General features: G+C 44.8%; 1 protein-coding gene across 2 annotated transcripts in view; it reads left to right on the top strand.

Annotated features, from left to right (window-relative positions):
- CPNE2 (copine 2) overlaps nt 1-21,110 on the top strand; it is a 476,132-nt gene that overhangs the window by 165,606 nt on the left and 289,416 nt on the right. The window lies entirely within an intron of this gene.

Genomic DNA, 21,110 nt, shown 5'->3' with positions numbered 1-21,110 from the left:
ATTGGGGGACAATACTCATACTGGAAGAGCGTCACCAGTAGGGTGCCGCTGGGCTTGGTGCTTGGACTCGTGCTCTTCAACATCTTTATAAACGATCTGGACATTGGTACGACGAGTGAGGTGATTAAATTTGTGGATGATACGAAGTTATTCAGAGTAGTGAAGACACAGGGGGATTGCGAAGATCTGCAATGTGACATAATCAAGCTCAAAAAATGGGCATCGACATGACAAATGAGGTTCAACGTGGATAAGTATAAAGTGATGCATTTCGGTATCAAAAATCTCATGCACGAATATAGGATGTCTGGGTCGGTACTTGGAGAGACCTCCCAGGAAAGAAACTTGGGAGTTTTGATTGAGAAGTCGATGAAGCTGTCCGTGCAATGTGCGGCGGCGGCGAAAAGGGCAAACAGAATGCCAAGAATGATAAAGGGGATCACGAACAGATTGGAGAAGGTTATTATGCTGCTGTACCGGGCCATGGTGCACCCTCACCTGCAGTACTGCGTCCAGCACTGGTCACCATACATGAAGAAGGACACGGTACTACTCGAAAGGGTCCAGAGAAGAGCAACTAAAATAGTTAAGGGGCTGGAGGAGTTGCCGTACAGTGAGAGATTGGAAAAACTGGGCCTCTTCTCCCTTGAAGAGTAGACTGAGAGGGGACATGATTGAAACATTCAAAATACTGAAGGGAATAGACTTAGCAGATAAAGATAGATTGTTTACCCTCTCCAAGGTAGGGAGAACGAGAGGGCACTCTCTTAAAGTTGAAAGGGGATAGATTCCGTACAAACGTAAAGAAGATCTTCACCCAGAGAGTGGTAGAAAACTGGATGTACACAGGTGAGGCTGGACTCATTTAGAGCACTGGTCTTTGACCTGGGGGCCACCACGTGAGTGGACTGCTGGGCATGATGGACCACTGGTCTGACCCAGAAGTGACAATTCTTATGTTCTTACAATCCTGGATTGAAGGAGAATTAAATAAGGAATGGGTTCTTCTACTGTATCTGTAAGAAGCCAAGGAAAATCTGTTAACCAAGTAATGAGGGGCTGTGGCGTAAAGAACCTTGTAACAAAAGCAGCCCAACTTGAACAACACATGAGCCTCCACAGGCAGCCAGTGCAACTCACAGTAAAAAGGCATGATGTGATCATACTTCTTCAAACCATAAATCACTCTGACTGGTGTGTTCTGTACTAATACAAGAGGGTGAACAACCTGTCTTTTATCTACTAAGTCATTCCCTTCATTATCTTGAATGTTTCGATTATGTCCCTCTCAGTCTCCTCTTTTCAAGGGAGGAGAGGCCCAGTTTCTCTAATCTCTCACTGTATGGCAACTCTTTCAGTCCCTTAACCATTTTAGTCACTCTCCTTTGGACCCTTTCGAGTAGTACCATGTCCTTCTTCATGTACGGCGACCAGTGCTGTACACAGTATTCCAGGTGGGGGCGTACCATGACCTGGTATAGCGGCATGATAACCTTCTCCGTTCTGTTTATGATCCCCTTCTTATTCATTCCTAGCATTCTATTTGCCCTTTTTACCGTCGCCGGGCATTGCGCGGACAGCTTCATTGACTTGTCTACCAGTACTCCCAAGTCTCTTTCTTGGGGGGTCTCTCCGAGTACTACAACGGACGGTTCTTTAATAAGATTTTTTTACCGACATGCATCACCTTACACTTATCCACATTAAACCTCATTTGCCATGTCGCAGCCCATTTCCCGAGCGTGTTTATGACACATTGCAGGTCTTCGCAATTCTTCTGTGTCTTCACTACTCTGAATAACTTTGTATCGTCTGCAAATTTAATAACTTCGCTCATCGTACCAATTTCCAGGTCGTTTATAAATATGTTGAAGAGCATGGGTCCAAGCACCGAACCCTGTGACACTCCACTCATGACGCTTTTCCAGTCCGAGTATTGTCCATTCACCCCCATTCTCTGTTTCCTATCCGCCAACCAGTTTTTAATCCACGTGAGTATTTCACCCTCGATTCCATGCGCTCATCACCTTGCGCTTGATTACTGCAACTTGCTCCTATCAGGCCTTCTGCTTAGCCATTTCACTTCCTTCCAATCCATCCAGAATTTGGCTTCACAAATCATATTCCAGGAGAGCCACTATACTCACGTTACCCCTCTCATCAAATCTCTTCATTGGCTTCCCATCTGTTTCCGAATGCAATTCAAACTCCTCTTACTGACCTACAAATGCATTCACTCAGCTGCCCCTAAATATCTCTCTTTACTTATCTCCCCCTATGGTCCCCCGTGAGTTCTGCTTAGCTGTTAAGTCCCTCCTATCTGTGCCCTTCTCTTCTTCTGCCAATTCCAGACTCTGTCCCTTCTACCTTGCTGTGCCGTATGCTTGGAACAAGCTGCCTGAATCCTTACGGTGGGTTCCGTCTCTGGCAGTGTTCAAGGCCCAATTAAAAGCCCACCTCTTCAAGATCATTTTCAACTCCTAACTTCTCTCACCTTGGGTTCTGCATTCCCAACCCTATATGTCATGCCTGTCTGTCTGTCTGTCCAAGTTAGATTGTAAGCTCTTCCGAGCAGGGACTGTCTATTAAATGGCATAATGTACAGCGCTACCTACGCCTTTCAGCCCTTTCCAACCATATATCCAGCATATTCAAAATGTGGCGATAAGGCTTCTAAAATAACTCTGTGCCCATGACCCTGTCTCCCAGGCTCTAGCGTCTTCTTACTGGCTGCCCGTAGCCAAATGCTGATACAAACATAAGAACATAAGAATTGCCATCTCCAGATCAGACCCTGGGTCCATCAAGTCCGGTGATCTGCACACGCAGAGGCCCTGCCAGGTGTACCCTGGCATAGTTTTAGTCCCCATATCACTGTATGCTTCTCAAGGGAAATGTGCATCTAATTTACCCTTACTCATATCACTCTATGCCACTCATAAGGAGATGTGCATCTAGTTTACCCTTAAATCCTAAAACGGTGGATTCTGCAATTACTTCCTCTGAGAGAGCATTCCAGGTGTCCACCACTCGCTGCGTGAAACAGAACTTCCTGATATTCGTCCTGGACCTGTCCCCCCTCAGCTTCAGTCTATGTCCTTTTGTCCGTGTCACACTGGACATTGTAAATAACTGCTTTCCCTGCTCCATTTTGTCGAATTCTTTCAGTATTTTGAAAGTCTCGATCAGATCTCCTCGCAGTCTCCTCTTCTCAAGGGAGAACAACCCCAGTCTCCTAAATCGTTCTTCGTAGTCCAGGTTCTCCATACCTTTCACTAGCTTCGTTGCTCGTCTCTGCACCCTCTCTAGCAGTTTTATATCCTTCTTTAGGTATGGAGACCAATGCTGGACGCAGTATTCCAGGTGCAGTCTGACCATGGCTCTGTAGAGCGGTATTATAACTTTCTCTGATCTACTCGTAATTCCCTTCTTTATCATGCCTAGCATTCTATTTGCTTTCTTCACCGCCACCACACATTGCGCTGACGGTTTCAGGGTCCTATCTATCAGTACACCAAAGTCCTTTTCCTGTTCGGTCTTTCCCAGAGTTACACCTGACATACTATACTTGTGATTTTTATTTTTTCTGCCTAATTGCATCACTTTGCATTTTTTCACATTAAAATTCATCTGCCATTTATCTGCCCACTTCTCCAATTGATTCAAGTCGCTCTGGAGTTCCTCACTGTCCTTCTGCGATCTGATTGCCCGGCATAGCTTTGTGTCGTCTGCATACTTGATGATTTCACTGGATGTTCCTTCTTCCAGGTCATTTATGAAAATATTAAATAAGAGCCCTGGGGTACACCGCTAGTCACTTTTTCCCATTCTGAGAACTTCCAATTTATGCCCACTCTGTTTTCTGTTCTCTAGCCATTTGCCTATCCATCTTAGTATATCTCCCTCTATTCCATGGCCTTGTAATTTCCTGAGAAGTCTTACATGTGGAACCTTGTTGAATGCTTTCTGAAAGTCCAAGTATAAGTTTATTAGGATTTTTTTATATACCGCCTATCAAGGTTATCTAAGCGGTTTTTACAATCAGGTACTCAAGCATATACAATATCCACCGGTTCTCCACTATCAATTTGTCTGTTCATTATCTCAAAAAATTGAAGTAGGTTCGTCAAACATGATTTCCCTTTCTTGAACCCATGTTGACTGGCTTTCATCAGGTCGTGTGTGTCTAGGTGCCGTACTATGCTATCTTTGATCAGCGCCTCAACCATCTTTCCAGGGACAGTCATGAGACTCACAGGTCTATAGTTGCCTGGCACTCCTCTCGATCCTTTTTTAAATATTGGCGTGATGTTCGCTATCTTCCAGTTGTCCAGTATCTGTCCCTGTTTTGACAGGTTGGCAAGTTTTTGCAATAGTTCTCCGATTTCAAATTTCAGTTCTTTTAGGACTCTCGGATGAATTCCATCTGGTCCAGGAGATTTATCACTTTTAAGTTTGTCGATCTGGTGGTAAATCTGGTCCAAGTCCACTTCTACTGTGGTGAGGCTGTCCTGTACTACTCCCTTGAACATTTTCACTGTGTCAGGTATTGTTGCGGTGTCTTCCTTTGTAAAGACAGACGCAAAGAAGGAATTTAGTCTGTCTGCAATTTGTTTGTCATCCTTAATGCACCCTTTTCCTCTCTGGTTACTCTGTCCTAAATTTTTTCTTCATTTTGTCTTTTCCTTTCACTGGAGTTCCTTTCTACCCTAACCCTTGTTAACCGTGTCGAGCTTTGCGAATGTAGAAATGATGCGGTATACAAACCCAAGGTTTAGTTTAGTTTAGGTTGTCCAGCGGTCCCACCACCTCCCATGCGGGTTTTTTCCCTTTTAATTATCTAAAAAAGGGCTTGAAATTTTTGGCCTCTCGCGCTATGTTCTCCTCGTAGACCTTTTTGGCAACCCTCACCGCCTTGTGACATTTTTTTCTGATCATCTCTATGTTTGTTCCAAGCTTTGGATGTTTTCGTGCATTTCCACGTCTTAAAGGAGTCCTTCTTTTCATTTATGGCTTCCTTCACCTCTTTGGTAAGCCACGCTGGCTTTCTTTTGCCTTTGGTTTTCTTTACTTTGGACATCCGCGGAATGTAGAGGCTTTGTGCTTCCGTGATAGTATTTTTCAGTAGGGACCATGCCTGTTCCACCGTTATGACTTTGCCCATCTTTTTCTTGATCTGTTTTTTCACCATGGCTCTCATGCTGTCGTATCTTCCCTTTTTAAAGTTTAAAGTCGTGGTTGAGGTTTTGGTACCTTTCCCTTTCCCGACATCAAGTTTGAAGTTGATCACGTTGTGATCACTTGTCCCCAGCGGGACCGTGACTTCTACTTCCTTTGCCGGATCCGTAATGCCATTTAGGACCAAGACCCATAATGCCATTTAGGACAAAGTCCAACGTGACGTTTCCTCTCGTTGGAGTCACACTTACTCAGGCGGGAAACTCTCCATAGGGACTTAGCAAACATAAAGTATGGAGGGCTATGTATGTTAATGCACACAGTTTGGGCAATAAAATTCTGGAATTGGAGACGGAAATAATGAACGCTGACCTAGACGTGGTGGCGATATCCGAGACTTGGTTCACGGACTCACATGGATGGGATATGGGTATACCGGGTTACAACTTACTTCGTCGAGACAGAGAGGGCAAGTTAGGAGGAGGGGTAGCAATATACACTAAAGAAGACATCAAAACTACCAGAATCACAGATGTCAAGTACACCGGGGAATCCCTCTGGGTGAACCTGGCCAGGGGAAATGAAAAATGCCTGTATCTTGGTGTGGTATACAGACCTCCAAGACAACAGGAAGACAAGGATATAGAATTAATCGTCCCACTTTGCGTGGGGACACAGTACTGTTAGGGGACTTCAATATGCCCGATGCAGATTGGAACACACTTTCCAGGACAACCAGTGGCAGCAGAAGGCTATTAGCCTCCATAAAGGGAGCACAACTCAAACAAATGGTATTGGAGCCCACTAGAGACCAGGCGATACTAGACCTGGTACTCACCAACGGAGAAAGCGTCTCAGAGGTTTCGGTAGGTGATACACTAGCCTCCAGCGACCACAACATGGTATGGTTCAACCTCAGGAAAGGTTTCACTAGATCAAACACAACAAAAAGGTCCTCAACTTTCGGGGCACTGACTTCAAAAGCATGGGAGATTTCGTCCATCGGGCGCTGCAAGACCAAGCTGTAACCAATAATGTAGAGGCTATGTGGTCAACCCTGAAATCTACCCTACACGTAGCAACAAACCGCTATATAAAAACAGTAAGCAAAAGACAGAGAAACAATAGACCCCAGTGGTTCACTGCACAAATCTCGGACTTTGTTAAAGAAAAGAAAAAAGCATTTATTTCCTACAAACAATCAGGAAAAGGGGAGGCAAAAGAAGACTATCTGGCCAGGTCTAAAGTGGTCAAAATGGCAGTCAGAGAGGCCAAACTTCAAATAGAAGAGAATCTAGCAAAGAACATTAAGAAGGGGGATAAATCCTTCTTCAGGTATATTAGTGACAGAAAAAGAAACACAGATGGGATAGTACGCCTTAGGAATCCAGATGGGAATTATGTAGAATCGGATTCCGATAAAGCCGAACTACCAAATGAATACTTCTGCTCAGTCTTTACCTGTGAAGCGCCGGGGTCCGGTCCACAGTTGCAGGCAAGGCAAAGCTCGGAAGACCTGTTTCAGAACTTCGAGTTTACACCCAGCAGCGTCTACTGCGAACTATCAAGACTCAAAGTGAACAAAGCCTTGGGACCAGACAATCTACACCCCAGGGTGTTTAGAGAGTTGTGTGATGTCCTCGTGGAACCATTATCCGTGCTCTTCAATCTTTCCCTGAGTACAGGAAGAGTCCCCTTGGACTGGAAAACAGCTAACGTCATTCCACTCCACAAAAAGGGCTGCAGGACAAAGGCTGCGAATTACAGACAGGTGAGTCTCACATCCATAGTGAGTAAACTCATGGAAACACTAATTAAACATAAATTAACTTCCAGTGACGTCATGAGGTTGAGTGGTCGCTGAAAGGTGCTGCTCCCATCCTCGTGTGCCCTACCATCTATCTTTATTCGTCTTTTTGGGACTCAAGTACTTTCGGAGGTGCATCTGGTTTTCATTTTGGTGTGGACGTTTTTGCTGCTTGAATTGGAGGTGCTTATGGCTTCCAAACCTATCCGTCCCGCTCGAGATAGGGGACGACTTCAGGAATCTAAAATGGCAGCGGATGCTGCTCCACCTAGCCCGACAGCGTGTCCAGTGCTGACTGCTGATCTTGTGGCGGAGGTTACAGCGGTGGTTGAAGCTGCAATTGATAAAAAGCTGCAACAATTCCTAGATAAAATCAACGCAGCGCATGAGCGGCTGGACAGCCTGGGGCTTGAAATGGACGACTTTCAGCATCAGGTTAGTACCTTGGAAGATCGGGTGCAGCCCCTGGAGTCGGGATCTGCTCGGATGGCAAAGGAGCTGACGGCCCTAACCCAAAAAGTGGACAACCTTGAAAACCGAGCTCGTTGGAATAATTTGCGTTTGGTTGGTCTCCCAGAGAACATCTTGGATGTGGAGCTGCCTGGCTTCTTGGAGAGCTGGATCCCTCAGTCGCTTACCCTGGATGCCCACCTGGGAAAGTTCCGGGTGGAGAGGGTGCATCGCTTGGGGCCTCGGGGCCCGGAGGGCTCCCGGCCTCAAGTGGTCATATTTAAGATCTTGAATTTTGCTCACAAGACTCCTATACTGCAAGCCCTTCGAGCTGGCAACGGTCTACACCATGACAATAAAAAATATTCTTGGTTTCCAGGATTATTCTACTGCAGTAGCGGTGCGGCGCCGTGAATTTACATCTATTTTGCTCGGCTTTGTATGCCAACAAAGTGAAGTTTGCCCTACTTTATCCGGCAAAATTGAGGATTCAGAAAGATGGACGCACACAGACTTTTGACTCTCTGGCCACCGCCCTGACTTTCGTGACCACCTTGGGTATTGTGGTGGTCCCTCCGGTTGTGAACAGGAGGCAGTCGGGTGTAATGGCTGCTGCTGTTGGGACCCCATAGAGTTTTGGTATTGGGCTCAGTGGTCTGTTGAGCTTGTTGGTTGATCTGTTTGGAGGGTGTATGGTGTGGTTTTTTTTTTTGGGGGGGGGGGTTGTACGTGGATTCATGAGTGAGTCTGGTTGTATGTCTGGTGCATGGGGATTGTAATGGTGTACGGGGTCCTTTGGGTTTTGTTCAATTGGCGCTATGTATTTAATTTGGATGACGTTTTACGTTTTCACATTTTTCACGCACACAGAAAGCACCCTCGCCTGCTGGTTTAAAAATAAGAGTAAACCGCGGCGTCTTTCTGGCAGTTGGAACAATTAGAACCAGCAGTGGTATGTACTGTTTAGATCTTTTTGCGTATTTCCCTCATGGTTCAGCCTTATGAGTTATTTCAACATCTTTGTCATAGTGTGAGTATTGTGATTTTCAGTCACACTCGACTTTGTTATACTTTGTTTTTTAGGTGTGTTTGTACATCACCAACTTACAACAGTTACTAATTGCTTTAAGGGATTCCTATAACATTCAAAATTAGGCCTCCTGAAGCAGGAATCGAAACGGGGCCATGTTGGGACTCCTGGATTTTCTATAAGATAAGTTAAAGCATTACAGTCAATTTACAAGAGTGATGTTTGCTTTATGAGTTATAAGAAGAAAGAACACCAAACATTTTTTAGGAGTGTTTGAAAGACTTTGATATTTATTTATTTATTCAAGACCTTGGCTTGGAGCATGATCATTATTTGAAGTAGTTGCAATGACTGGAAGGTAAACTCTTTACCACTACTAGGGTTTTTTTTAACCTTCCTTGCAGAGTTTCATGTCTCTGAGCAATTAACAATTTTTTGATCACCCTCCATAGACAGGTCGCTCATTCAAGTGAAGTCAGTTTTTTTGTATTTATATTAGTAATTTTTTGACTCTTCATTTTTTCAATTATTATCCCTGTAATTTCTGAAGGGTTCTCTGCTATGGCAGAGAGTCCCATTGGGCTGTCAGGATTTTTTCCCCCCAATTTTGTTTTTGCCTTGTGTAAGGCTTATCTTCAAGTGGCCAGGGGTCCTGCTCTGCCCCAGGAGTCTTGGGGTAGGGGGGTTTCCCTTTGCGTCCACTCTGGTTTGGCACCCCTCAGTGCCGATTTTGTCCCCATCTCCTCTCATCCAAGCAACCAAGGGTCTTTTGGGTCAATGATTTTTTTTTTGTGGGCAGCAGTTTTCTCTTGAGGAGGACCTGGACCCTTTGAGAGACCTCTGTCTCGGGGAGACAGATGCCCCTGACAGCGGTTTTTTGGTTCCGTCAGCTGGTGAGGATGCATCAGTGGTGCACATCTTTCAGGGGGAAGAGCTCCAGGAGCTTATTCTTCAGGTCTCTTCGGTGTTTCATTTCAAGGAAGATGTGAAGGAGCCCCCATATGTGGTGGACCCTTTGCTTCGAGGGATCTGCTCAGTATCCCGCTCTTTTCCTATGCATCAGGATATTTGGGATATTGTTCTTGCGCAGTGAAAAGCGCCAGAGGCACCCTTTCGTTTTGTGCACTCTATGGCTCGCCTGTATCCCATCCCAGGGGGGGGGAGATAGGGATACCTTGAATTCGCTGGTGGTGGATGCAGTGGTCTTGGCCATTGTGAAGCGGCATATGGTGCCCATTGAGAGCGGTTTAGCCTTGAGGGACTCTGAGGAGCATAGGTTAGAGTCCCTCCTTAAGCAGAATTTTGATGTCACTACCCTTGCAGTCCAGGCGGCAATGTGTGGCGGTCTGGTAGCTTGGGCTTGTTTTCGGTGGGCCGAGCATGTCCTTGACCGTGGGTCCTTGGTGGAACAGGAAGTAGCCAAAATTGAGATGGGTGCCATGTATGACCTGTTGCAAGAGTCTGCCAAGTCCATGGCTCTCGGGGTGGCTGCTCATTGTACCTTGTGGCTCCGGGCTTGGTTGGCGGATGCGGCATCTAAGGCTAAGCTGATGAAATTTCCCGTTTAGGGGTCTTTTGTTGGGCGAGGATTTGGACAATTTGGTTCTGACCTTAACGAACTCTAAGGTGCTCTGTTTTCCTGAAGACTGTGCTTACCCACCTGCACAGGTTGGCATTGCTCAGGGGCGTTTGAGTGATTTCAGCCGATATATCGCCCTGGTCGAGGGGCTGCTGCTTTTCCTGCCTCTGGGTCTCCCCAGACCCTTCGGGGGGCCCGTCGGGAGGGACATGATTCCTCTGCCAGTTCCCCCGCTGCCCGTCCTACCCAATGACTCTTTTCCGGTGCCTCCCTTGGTTCCAGTGGGCTCTTGGTTGCGAGACTTTTATCAGGGATGGGCCAAGATCACAACGGATCAGTGGGTCCTGGAGGTGATTTGAGACAGTTATGCTCTGGAGTTTTCCCACTCCTTGCCAGATCACTTTCTTGCTTCTCCTTGTCAGGAAGAAGCGGGCCTGTCACCAGATGCTTGAAAGATTGCTAGATTTTAAAGCAGTAGTACCCGTGTCTTTGCAGGATTGTGGCACCGGCCAGTATTCAATTTTACTTCATGGTGTCCAAGAAAGAGGGGACTTTTTGGCCCATCTTGGATCTGAAGGGGGGTCAACAGGGCTCTGCAAATTCTGTCTTTTCACATAGAGACACTGAGATCTGTCATTCTGGCGATTCAGCAGGGGAAATTTCTGACCTCTCTCAATCTGATGGAGGCCTACTTGCATGTTCGCAATTCGATCTTGGGACAGCACTATCAAGTTTTGTGTGCTTCCTTTTGGTCTGGCCACAGCTCTGCAGATGTTCACCAAGATTATGGTGGTTGTGGTGGCAGCCTTGTGCAAGGAGGGCATTCTGGTTCATTTCTATCTGGACGACTGGTTGATCTGAGCAAAGTCTTTTCTGGAAAGCTCCCGGGTCATGGCTCAGGTTGTGGAGTTCCTGCAATTGCTGGAATAGGTAATCAACCTGTTCAAAAGCCAGTTGGCTCTGTCTCAGTGCCTGGAGTATCTTGGGGTTCTTTTTTACACCAGCTTGGGGAAGGTCTTTCTGTCTGAGGCTTGGGGAAGGTCAGGTGCAGTCGCAGATTCGTCTTCTGATGGCTTCCTGGTGTCCTCGGGTGCAGGTTTTTCTCCAGGTCTTGGGGTTGATGGTGGCTTCCTTGGATGTGGTTCAGTGGGCCTGGGCTCACATGCGCCTGCTTCAACATGCTCTGCTTCAGTGGTAGTCACCCCATGTACATGATTTGGACTCTTCCATTTTTCTTCGGGATTTATTTCGTCGCAGTCTCTGTTGGTGGCTGCAATTTTCCAATCTAGTGCAGGGAGTGAGTGTGGATCAGCCCCAGTGGATAGTGCTTTTCACAGACACCAGTCTTCTTGGTTGAGGAGCTCAGTGTCTTGATCGCTCGACTCAGTGCAACTGGTTTCCGGAGGAAGTGTCTTGGTCAATCTATGTTCTGGAGCCCAGAGTCACCCAGCTGGCGTTGCTAGCGTTCCAGACGTTGCTGACGAGCAAGTCTGTTCGGGGTCTCTCAGACCGTGTCAGTCGTTGGGGGGGAACCAGGAGTCATCTGGTGGCGCAGGAGGCTTCTCTGCTCATGACACTGGTCATGGACCTGATGGCCACGAATGTCAACGTCAAAGCGCCATGGTTCTTCAGTCGGCGCAGGAATGTTCAGGCTGAGGGGCTGGATGCTCTAGTACAGCCTTAGCCGATGGCGGGCCTCCTGTACGTGTTTCCTCCATGACTGATGGTGGGCAGAGTCCTTCTTCGCATTGCTTGGCATCCCGGCCGTGTGATCCTAGTAGTTCCAGACTGGCCCTTGGTATGCAGATCTGGTTCATCTTCTCATGGCAGATCCTCTTCTGCTGCCCCTTTTGCCTGACCTTCTGACTCAGGGCCCCATTCCAATGTTCAATCCGGGTCCCTTTTGTATTACAGCTTGGCTCTTGAGAGGGAACGCCTAGGTAAGAAAGGTTATTCAGAGAAAGTGATCGCCACTCTCTTGGGGTCCCGGATGTTTTCCACTTTGCATGCTTATGTGCAGGTTTGGTGTATTTTTGGTGTGCTGCATGTGGAGTGGTTTCCTTTCGTGCCTCTTTGCCTCACATTTTGAAGTTCTTGCAGGATGGCCTGGATAGGGACCTGGCCTGGTCTTTTCTCTGAGTTCAGTTTACAGCTTTGTCTGCATTTCATGGTTTGCTGCAGGGTAAGCGCTTTTCTTTTCCGGACCTGGTTCACTTTTTGAGAGCGGCTGAATTGCTTCGGCCCCAGTGCGGTCTTTGGTTCTGGCCTGTGTTCTCCATCTGGTCCTATCTGTGCTAGTGTGTCCTCCCTTTGAGCCCCTGGGTTCCTGCTTGTTGAAAGACCTTACTCTCAAGGCGGTTTTCCTGGTGGCCATTACTTCTGTGAGATGTGTTTGAGCTGTAGATTTTCTCTTGTAGGCCTCCCTTCTTGGCTACGGCTTATTACTTCTTTTCTGCCGAAGGTGGTCTCACCCTTTCATGTCCGTAGTCCTCCCGGTCATGGGTAGTCAGGAGGGCTCTTCGGAACAGAGGCAGTTGTTCAAGTTGGATGTCTGTCATGTCCTTCACTGTTATGTTCAGCTGACCCTGGAGTTCCGGAAGTCGATCATCTTTTTGTCCTCTTAGCGGGTCCTCGTAAGGGGGATGACACTTCCAAGGCTACCATTGCGCACTGGATCAAAGAGACTATTGCTTCCACCTATCTTCTTCAGAAGAAGCCTGTTCTGGATTTTCTCAAGGCTCATTCCATTGTTAAATTTAGAGTATGAAATGCCAATCTAGTATTGTTAGATGAATATCTCTTCGCAACAAATCCTGTTTGGTGCATATCAATAATAAAAGGGAGAGCCTTAGCCAACCGTAAAGCCAATATCTTAGCAAAAAGTTTACCACCAACATTGATTAACGAGATAGGCCTGTAGTTTGAAACAAAGTGGGATCTTTGTTTGGCTTTGGCAAAACAATTGTTAATGATTCTGCCATAGTACCTTTAATGCAACCTTTAGTCAGTTGAAACTGATATAAATTTAATAAATAGGGTAAAAGGGTATTTTGAAATGATTTATAAATCTCTACTGTAAAACCATCACCACCTGGAGCGGATCCAACTCTAAGAGACTTCAACGCTGATTCTAATTCTTTTAGTGATATAGGCTCTTCTAAACTTCTTTTTATATGTTCAGGAACCTTCAGTCCAGTAATTAGATTCAAAAATTCTAAACCATCTTTTTCTCTATCCCCATAAGGCTCAGAAGAATACAGGTCTCTATAAAAATTTAGAAATTATTTTAAAATCTTTTCAATTTTAGTTTGTGTTTCTCCATTTTCATCCTTTATTGCAATAATTTTTGTTCTTCTTTTCTTTGCTTTAAGATAATTTGCCAATAGTCTTCCCACCTTATTTGAGTTTCCATAATACTGAGTTTGCTGGGAAAACAAATCTTTCCTTACAAATTTAGAAGATATCTCATTATATTTGCCTTTTGATTTTAATAAAGCCTGTAGGGTATTTTGCTCCCATCTATCAATTAATTTATTTTCCAAATGTTTAATTTATTTTTCCAAGTCATAAAATTGTTTTTTTAAGTTGTTTTCTAATATAAGCCGAATATGAAATAATATTACCTCTCATGGTAGCCTTAAACGCATCCCATAATGTTTCTATGTTAATATCTTCTGAGGTATTAAGTTGGAAAAATTCAATCATTTTTAGTTTAAATTCTTCAAGAAAATTTGAATCCACAATCAAAGAATTATCAAATCTCCAAACAGACTTAGAGTAATTTTGTTCGTCAGACTGTAACTCAATCCATACACCACCATGATCAGACAAAATGATAGGATCTATGATGGCTTTTGTTACTTTCTGAACTATTTGATTTGAGACAAAAATATAATCTATTCTTGAAAAAGAATTATGGACCTGTGAACAAAAGGAAAATTCCCAGTCATTAAAATGAAGTATGCGCCACATATCTATTAAATTACAAGATTGTGCCAAATTATCTAATCCTAGTAATTTCATAATTTTACTTGGTTTTTTATCCATTAATGGATCCATTACAGCATTGAAATCTCCAGCCACTATTAAATTAGAGGTAGCCAGTGGGAGTAGTAATTGTTGTAGATTCCTAAAAAATTCCATTTGATTCGTATTTGGGGCATACACATTGAACAAATCCAGAGTAGTATTTCCCATGTTCATTTTTACATGTACCCACCTACCCAAAGGATCCGAGTCAATCATTTGAAAATTAGCTGTACATTTTTTATTTATTAATATGACAACCCAGGCCTTCTTGCCAACTGCAGGGACAAAAAAATTTTGGCAAACCCAACCCCCTTCCAGTTTTCTAGATTCCATTATTGACAGGTGCATCTCTTGAATAAAGTACAAATCAGCATTTTGCTGTTTTAAGAAAGCTAACATTTTCTTCCTTTTTATTTGATGGTTAAGGCCATTGACATTCAATGAAAATATCTTAATCTCCATCTAATTCCATTTGTATAAACCAACAATGATAATTAAATTTATTTAATTTGATATGATTAGACACCATTACACATATAATATCCAATGAAAAGTAAAATTGATTTTCTTCATCCCCATCATTCCCTATCTTCCTATCCCTGATTTTGAAAAAAACACCACCCTCTTCCCTCCCCTACCCCCCCCCCCCCCATAAATTGATTGCCTTGGAACACACATAGGATTAGTAATCACAATACCCCCCCCCCCCCAGGCAACATTCTATCACATCTTCTTCTTAGCATATAAATAAATAATAGTATATTCATTAATGCATTATGAATCAAATAATCTTACAATAATACCCCTTGTATCAATGTAGTCCTAATTATTATCATAAAGAGGTTCTTCATATTTTAAAAGTTTCCTAATTGAACCAGGATTACCAATTATCATTTTAAACCTTCTAATATCCTTTATGTGGAAATTTAGTTAATCATCTTTATAGAAGATATTCATCTATCAATAAACTACTATTAAATAATTCATATTTCTAAATTTCATGAATATCCTTTTAAGTTAATATCATGCCTATCCCAAAATGCAGAAATATTAACTCCTTTTTCTCTTTTAGTCAATTCCACTAACTTTATCAAAACATATTAATCCATCTTTTCATTTACTTAAGATATTCATAAAACAACAAATATTACTCAATTAAATTACTGCATTCAATTTCATCATATAGAATCATCTTTCGCTTTAATCAATAAACATATCTGATGCAATTAAAATAATTTATACTAGTTATAAGTTAATATGTCAGAGCATAAATATCATTTCATTATGAAGCAAACTAGAGATATTTCTGAATATATCTCTTCTTTCTTTTCTCTTTCATCCTATTTTCCTTTTCTTTCTTCTCTTCTTTTCAACACATCTTGAGATTGTTAAATATGACAAAACTCATCTATTCTCTTTTCCGTCTTATTATAGATGTTACTCTTTTCTTTCTTCAAAGTTCCTCTTTTACTTCAAGTTAATTTGTCCAAAAGCCAGAAAAATATTGTAAAGTCAAGGTTTAAAACTTGAAACCATTTAAATAGACTTTGGCTTAGAACTTGTCAAGAAATCTTTTAATTTTTCAGGATCTTCAAAGTTCATGGACTTGTTTCCACTTGTCACCCTCATTTTTGCAGGATAATACAAGCCATATTTAAGACCCTTTTCTTTCATTTGAGGTCTTAGCTGGAGAAATTGATTTCTTATGGCCGCAGTTGTTTTTTTTTGCGAAATCCGGCAAGAACAGCAATTTTGATCCTTTATAATTTAAGTTTCTGTCAGCTTTAGCCAAATTCAAAATCTCCAAGGCTTGCTGGAATCTTAAGAGCTTGAAGATTAAAGGCCTTGGCTTCACTTGGTTAGCTGACCGTTTAGATGGAATTCTGTGTGCTCGTTCTATTTCCAGGGGATGTTTTGAATTTAACTGCAGTAACTTTGGCAAAAGGTTTTCCAAGAACTGAACAGCATTTCCCCCTTCCAAATTCTCAGCTAGACCAATTATTTTCACATTATTCCTTCTTCCATGATTCTCATAGTCTTCAAGTTGTTTCTTCAATTCGTTTTACACTGAACCGCATTAATTTCCAACTGCTCCACTTTGTTTTCTAATTACAACATTCTCTGACTGGCAACCCCCATCTGCCTGTTAATATTCAATACTTCTTTTACCTCAGCAATCCTGCTTGCATTATCTTGAAGCATTTGCTTAATGCTCCGAAATTCAGCCATTATTTCTTTTCTGTCCAGCACGTCAACGGCTTCAGCAGGGAGAGGTACCTTCGACGGTATAATCTGGTCTTGTTTCAGACACTTTGCCGATCCTCCTGCCGCAAAAGCATTATCTAATTTCGCTTGCCGCGTAGCTGCTATACTCCACAAAGTTTCCTCTATACTTTTATCAATGAAAAAGCTGTGACATGCTTTTCAAATTTTCTGCGTGTCGGCTGGGTTTGAGGAGCTCCGCGATCACACTGCCATTTTGTGCGCTGCCAGGCCACGCCCCTATGTGTAACCCACTTTAAATAAATATAAGGGCCATCTTTTTATGATCATGACAGGCTTAGCCATTCAATTGATCACGAGTAATTGGAAAAACCACGATAGAATAAGTTACACTTTTTGGTGGGTGAATGTGTGCAATGCGTACAAATATGAAAGAATTAATGCAGAATGTAGGGGATTTAGTGATGTATTTAATAAGGTTTGGAGCCCATTGACTAAATTTGTAGATTCATAATATCTAATTATTTATCTTTCCTTCTGTTCATTTACCTTTACACATCCATGGGGGGGAGGGGTTTGGAGAGAGGGAATTAAATATTGATGGTGGCATTTAGGTAACTTTATTCTTCATTTACAGTGGTGCCTCGCATAACGGACGCCTCGCACAGCGAACGCTGCGCACAACGAACTTTATGTCTTGATCCGTACAACGAACTTCATTTCACACAACGAAGTCGCCCGAGCTGCATCCTTCCGCGCAGGCACTGCGCTTAACTGCCCTCTCTCCGCCTGGCTCCCTCTTGCCCCCCCGACTCCCCGACACGATCGGGGCAAAAAGGAGCCCAAGCCCTCTTGCCCCGCCGATTCCCCAACTCCCCACACAATATCGGGCCAGGAGGGAGCCCAAGTCCTCCTGGCCACGGCGACCCCCTAACCCCACCCTGCACTACATTACGGGCAGGAGGGATCCCAGGCCCTCCTGCCCTCGATGCAAACCCCCCTCCCCCCCAACGACCGCCCCCCCCAAGAACCTCCGACCGCCCCCCCCAGCCGACCCGCGACCCTCCTGGCCGACCCCCACCCCCCTTCCCCGTACCTTTCTGTAGTTGGCCGGACAGATGGGAGCCAAACCCGCCTGTCCGGCAGGCAGCCAACGACGGAATGAGGCCGGATTGGCCCATCCGTCCCAAAGCTCCGCCTACTGGTGGGGCCTAAGGCGCCTGGGCCAATCAGAATAGGCCCGGGAGCCTTAGGTCCCTCCTGGGGGCGGGGCCTGAGGCACATGGGCCCAACCCGACCATGTGCCTCAGGCCCTGCCCCCAGGAGGGACCTAAGGCTCCCGGGCCTATTCTGATTGGCCCAGGCGCCTTAGGCCCCACCAGTAGGCGGAGCTTTGGGACGGATGGGCCAATCCGGCCTCATTCCGTCGTTGGCTGCCTGCCGGACAGGCGGGTTTGGCTCCCGTCTGTCCGGCCAACTACAGAAAGGTACGGGGAAGGGGGGTGGGGGTGTCGTGGGGGTCGGCCAGGGGGGTCGCGGGTCGGCTGGGGGGGCGGTCGGAGGTTCTTGGGGGGGGCGGGCGTTGGGGGGAGGGGGGTTTGCGTCGAGGGCAGGAGGGCCTGGGATCCCTCCTGCCCGTAATGTAGTCCGGGGTGGGGTTAGGGGGTCGCCGTGGCCAGGAGGATTTAGGCTCCCTCCTGGCCCGAACAACTAGGGGGGGGGGGGGGTCGCCAGGGCCAGGAGGACTTACTGTAAGCACCGTAAGGAGGTAAAGAAGGAGATGTTAGGGCATGTAAAGTAAGGGCATGTAAACAGTACCCGGCGTATAAGACGACCCCCGACTTTGGGGAGGATTTTAAGGTACTGAAAAGTCGTCTTATACGCCGGCAAATACGGTATGTTTTTAGATGTATCTAAATAAAAATAATAACAAAAAATTTATCTTTTTTTATGTCATCTTAGCATATTTTATGCTACAGAACGAATTATTTTTTTTAACATGTATTGTTATGGGAAAACGCGTTTCACATAACGAACTTTTCGCATAACAAACTTGCTCCTGGAACCAATTAAGTTCGTTGTGTGAGGCACCACTGTATATTATATTTATTTATATTATATGTTATATTATGTTATTATTAATTGTAAGAAATCTCAAATGATATATGTGTTACCTGTACATATAATAGTGCATTGTATTTAGGATCTATTGTTCTTTTATTTGTTTGGCACTGTTTTAGATTAAAAATCAATAAAGATTAAAAAAAAAAAAAGACTCTCCAGACCGGTACAGTTTCTACCCTGTCTGGCTGTTCTTATGGGATTGGTGTGAAGGGTGTGTGTTTTCTGCAGGTTCTAATATTTTCATAGGGTCGGGGAGATCAAAAGAACAGCTGCTTTGGCTCAGCTGGCATAGCTAGTGAGCTGTGGGGATGTTTTGCTGAAGAGGCTTCTTCTATGCAATTTCAAACAGTATTGCTCTGTTAGTTGTTATTCCAGAGAAGAGCGACTAAGATGGTTAAGGGGTTGGAGGAGCTGCCGTACAAACGGTTAGAGAAACTGGGCCTCTTCTTCCTCAAACAGAGGAGATTGAGAGGGGACATGATCCAAACATTCAAGGTACTGTAGGGGATAGACTTAGTAGATAAGGACAGATTGTTCACCCTCTCCAAGGTAGGGAGAACGAGAGGGCACTCCCCAAAGTTGAAAGGGGATAGATTCCATGCAAACATAAGGAAGTTCTTCACCCAGAGAGTGGTGGAAAGCTGGAACATTCTTCCGGAGGCTGTTATAGGGGAAAACACCCTCCAGGGATTCAAGACAAAGTTAGACAAGTTCCTGCTGAACAAGAACGGGCGCTGGTAGGGCTAGTCTCGGTTAGGGTGCTGGTCTTTGACCAGAGGGCCACCGCGTGAGCGGACTGCTGGGCATGATGGACCACTAGTCTGATCCAGCAGCGGCAATTCTTATGTTCTTATGTTACTGTGGTAATTAGCACTTCTTAGTTCTGCTTGGCTATTTGGCAGACTGGTTAGACTAGAGGGAAGCACAGCTATTAGTATTACAGCCAAAGTTTTATCTCTGTCTACCTGCTGGTCATGGTGAGCTATTACCCATCTGAACTGTACCGGTCTGGAGAGTCTAAGAAAGAAAAGTAGCAGGTAAGAACCTAATTTCTCCTTCATAAACAGTATAGTTGCAGCCAAACAACAAACTATTTACAGTCTCTCTTTTAGTAGGTTTGGCATGATAATTGCAAATCTCTTGTCTGTAAGATCCTCCGTGTTAGAGGGATCCTGATCTTAAGGTGGAGATCGCCCCAAAACACATTCACCCGCCCAAGGCAGGAGTTTAAGATACCTCTGATGTTACTCATGTATTTCTTTGAATCCACCATTCAGAGAGATCTAAGCCCTTTCTGGGTTCTTATACACTGCACATTTCTAGAAGTTGATGGAAACCCAAAGGCTGCGTTTCCAACTTTTTGCACGATGTTTGCTGCTTACACACGCTGCACATCAGGTTTCACATATTAACGTCTATTGAATAGGCAGCCCTAAGATAGGAAATGCATACCGGTGATATTGTTTAAACAATATGCAGAGACAATACCAACAACATGGTCAGTTCAAACATTTTCACCCAGTGTCTGAACTGCACCCCTGCTACATACATACATATTAGCTTTATGATGTGTAATATGGTGTGTTGGAAGTTTTTTTTTCCCTGTTTTTTTGCATTGATTTTATGAAATGAATGAATGCTTAGGATTTTTTGATGGGTGGTCTTTAAATGTTTGAAAATCTAATATAATAAAATGCTAGGCCGCGCATGCGCACTCAAAAGTCGTGTTCCCTGATCCGTCGCGACGACACGAGTGTGCATGCGCGCCAGACAAGCTTCCCTGCTCTCCACCTCACAATACGGAAGTTTCTTTACACGCTGACGATCGCCTCCACAAGCCTGATCCCAACCAGCCGACGATCGCCTCCACAAGCCGGGACTGGGGTACAAAGAGCGCCTCCTCTCCCCCCCGGGACGAACCGAAAAACTGACCCTGCCGCCCGGGACCCGAGTCCTTTGCCACCCCACCCTTCCCTTCCCTTCCCGCGGACCCGACTACGAACCTTGCGATTCCAGCATATGCAGCAGTCTTCACACGCTGCTTCGGGCCCTTCTACTGCCCTGATTTGCTCTTCCGCATCTCTGATGATGTCATCAGGGACGTGCCAGAGTAAATCAGGGCAGTAGAAGGGCCCGAAGCAGCGTGTGAAGACTGCTGCACACCAGCTTTGTAGTTGGGACCACAGGAAGGGAAAGGGGGTAGAGGAAACGCTAATGTTGCTGCACAGGGCACCCATTAATGTAACGGCCTTGCTTTCGGGAGGGGGGAGGGAGTCAGAAGGGGGTCACGGAGAGACAATCAGGCATGGAACAACAGATAAATACAGGTAGGCAGGGGGCCAGGGAGAGAGACATACATAAAGAAAGACAAACAGACAGGGGGCCAGAGAGACAACAGATAAATACAGGTAGGCAGGAGGGCCAGGGAGAAAGACAGAGAGACATACAGAAAGAAAGACAGGGGGCCAGGGAGACAGATAGAATAAACACAGATAGACAGCAGAGAAAGAGAGAAAGAAACCTTCTCCTCCCCAGACAAACACTAGCCAAGGATAGAGAGAGAAAGAAAGAATGACAGACAGGGGACCAGAGAGACAGACAGAAAGAAAGACAGACAGACATCTATTCTAGCACCCGTTAATTTAACGGGCTTAAAGACTAGTAATTCTATAAAATAAATTAAATGGATT

This window comes from Geotrypetes seraphini, chromosome 4 (genome assembly GCF_902459505.1).
Source record: "Geotrypetes seraphini chromosome 4, aGeoSer1.1, whole genome shotgun sequence".
Lineage (NCBI taxonomy): Eukaryota > Metazoa > Chordata > Amphibia > Gymnophiona > Dermophiidae > Geotrypetes > Geotrypetes seraphini.
The sequence above is the reverse complement of the archived record's forward strand: the minus strand, read 5'-3'. Positions and strand labels throughout refer to the sequence as shown.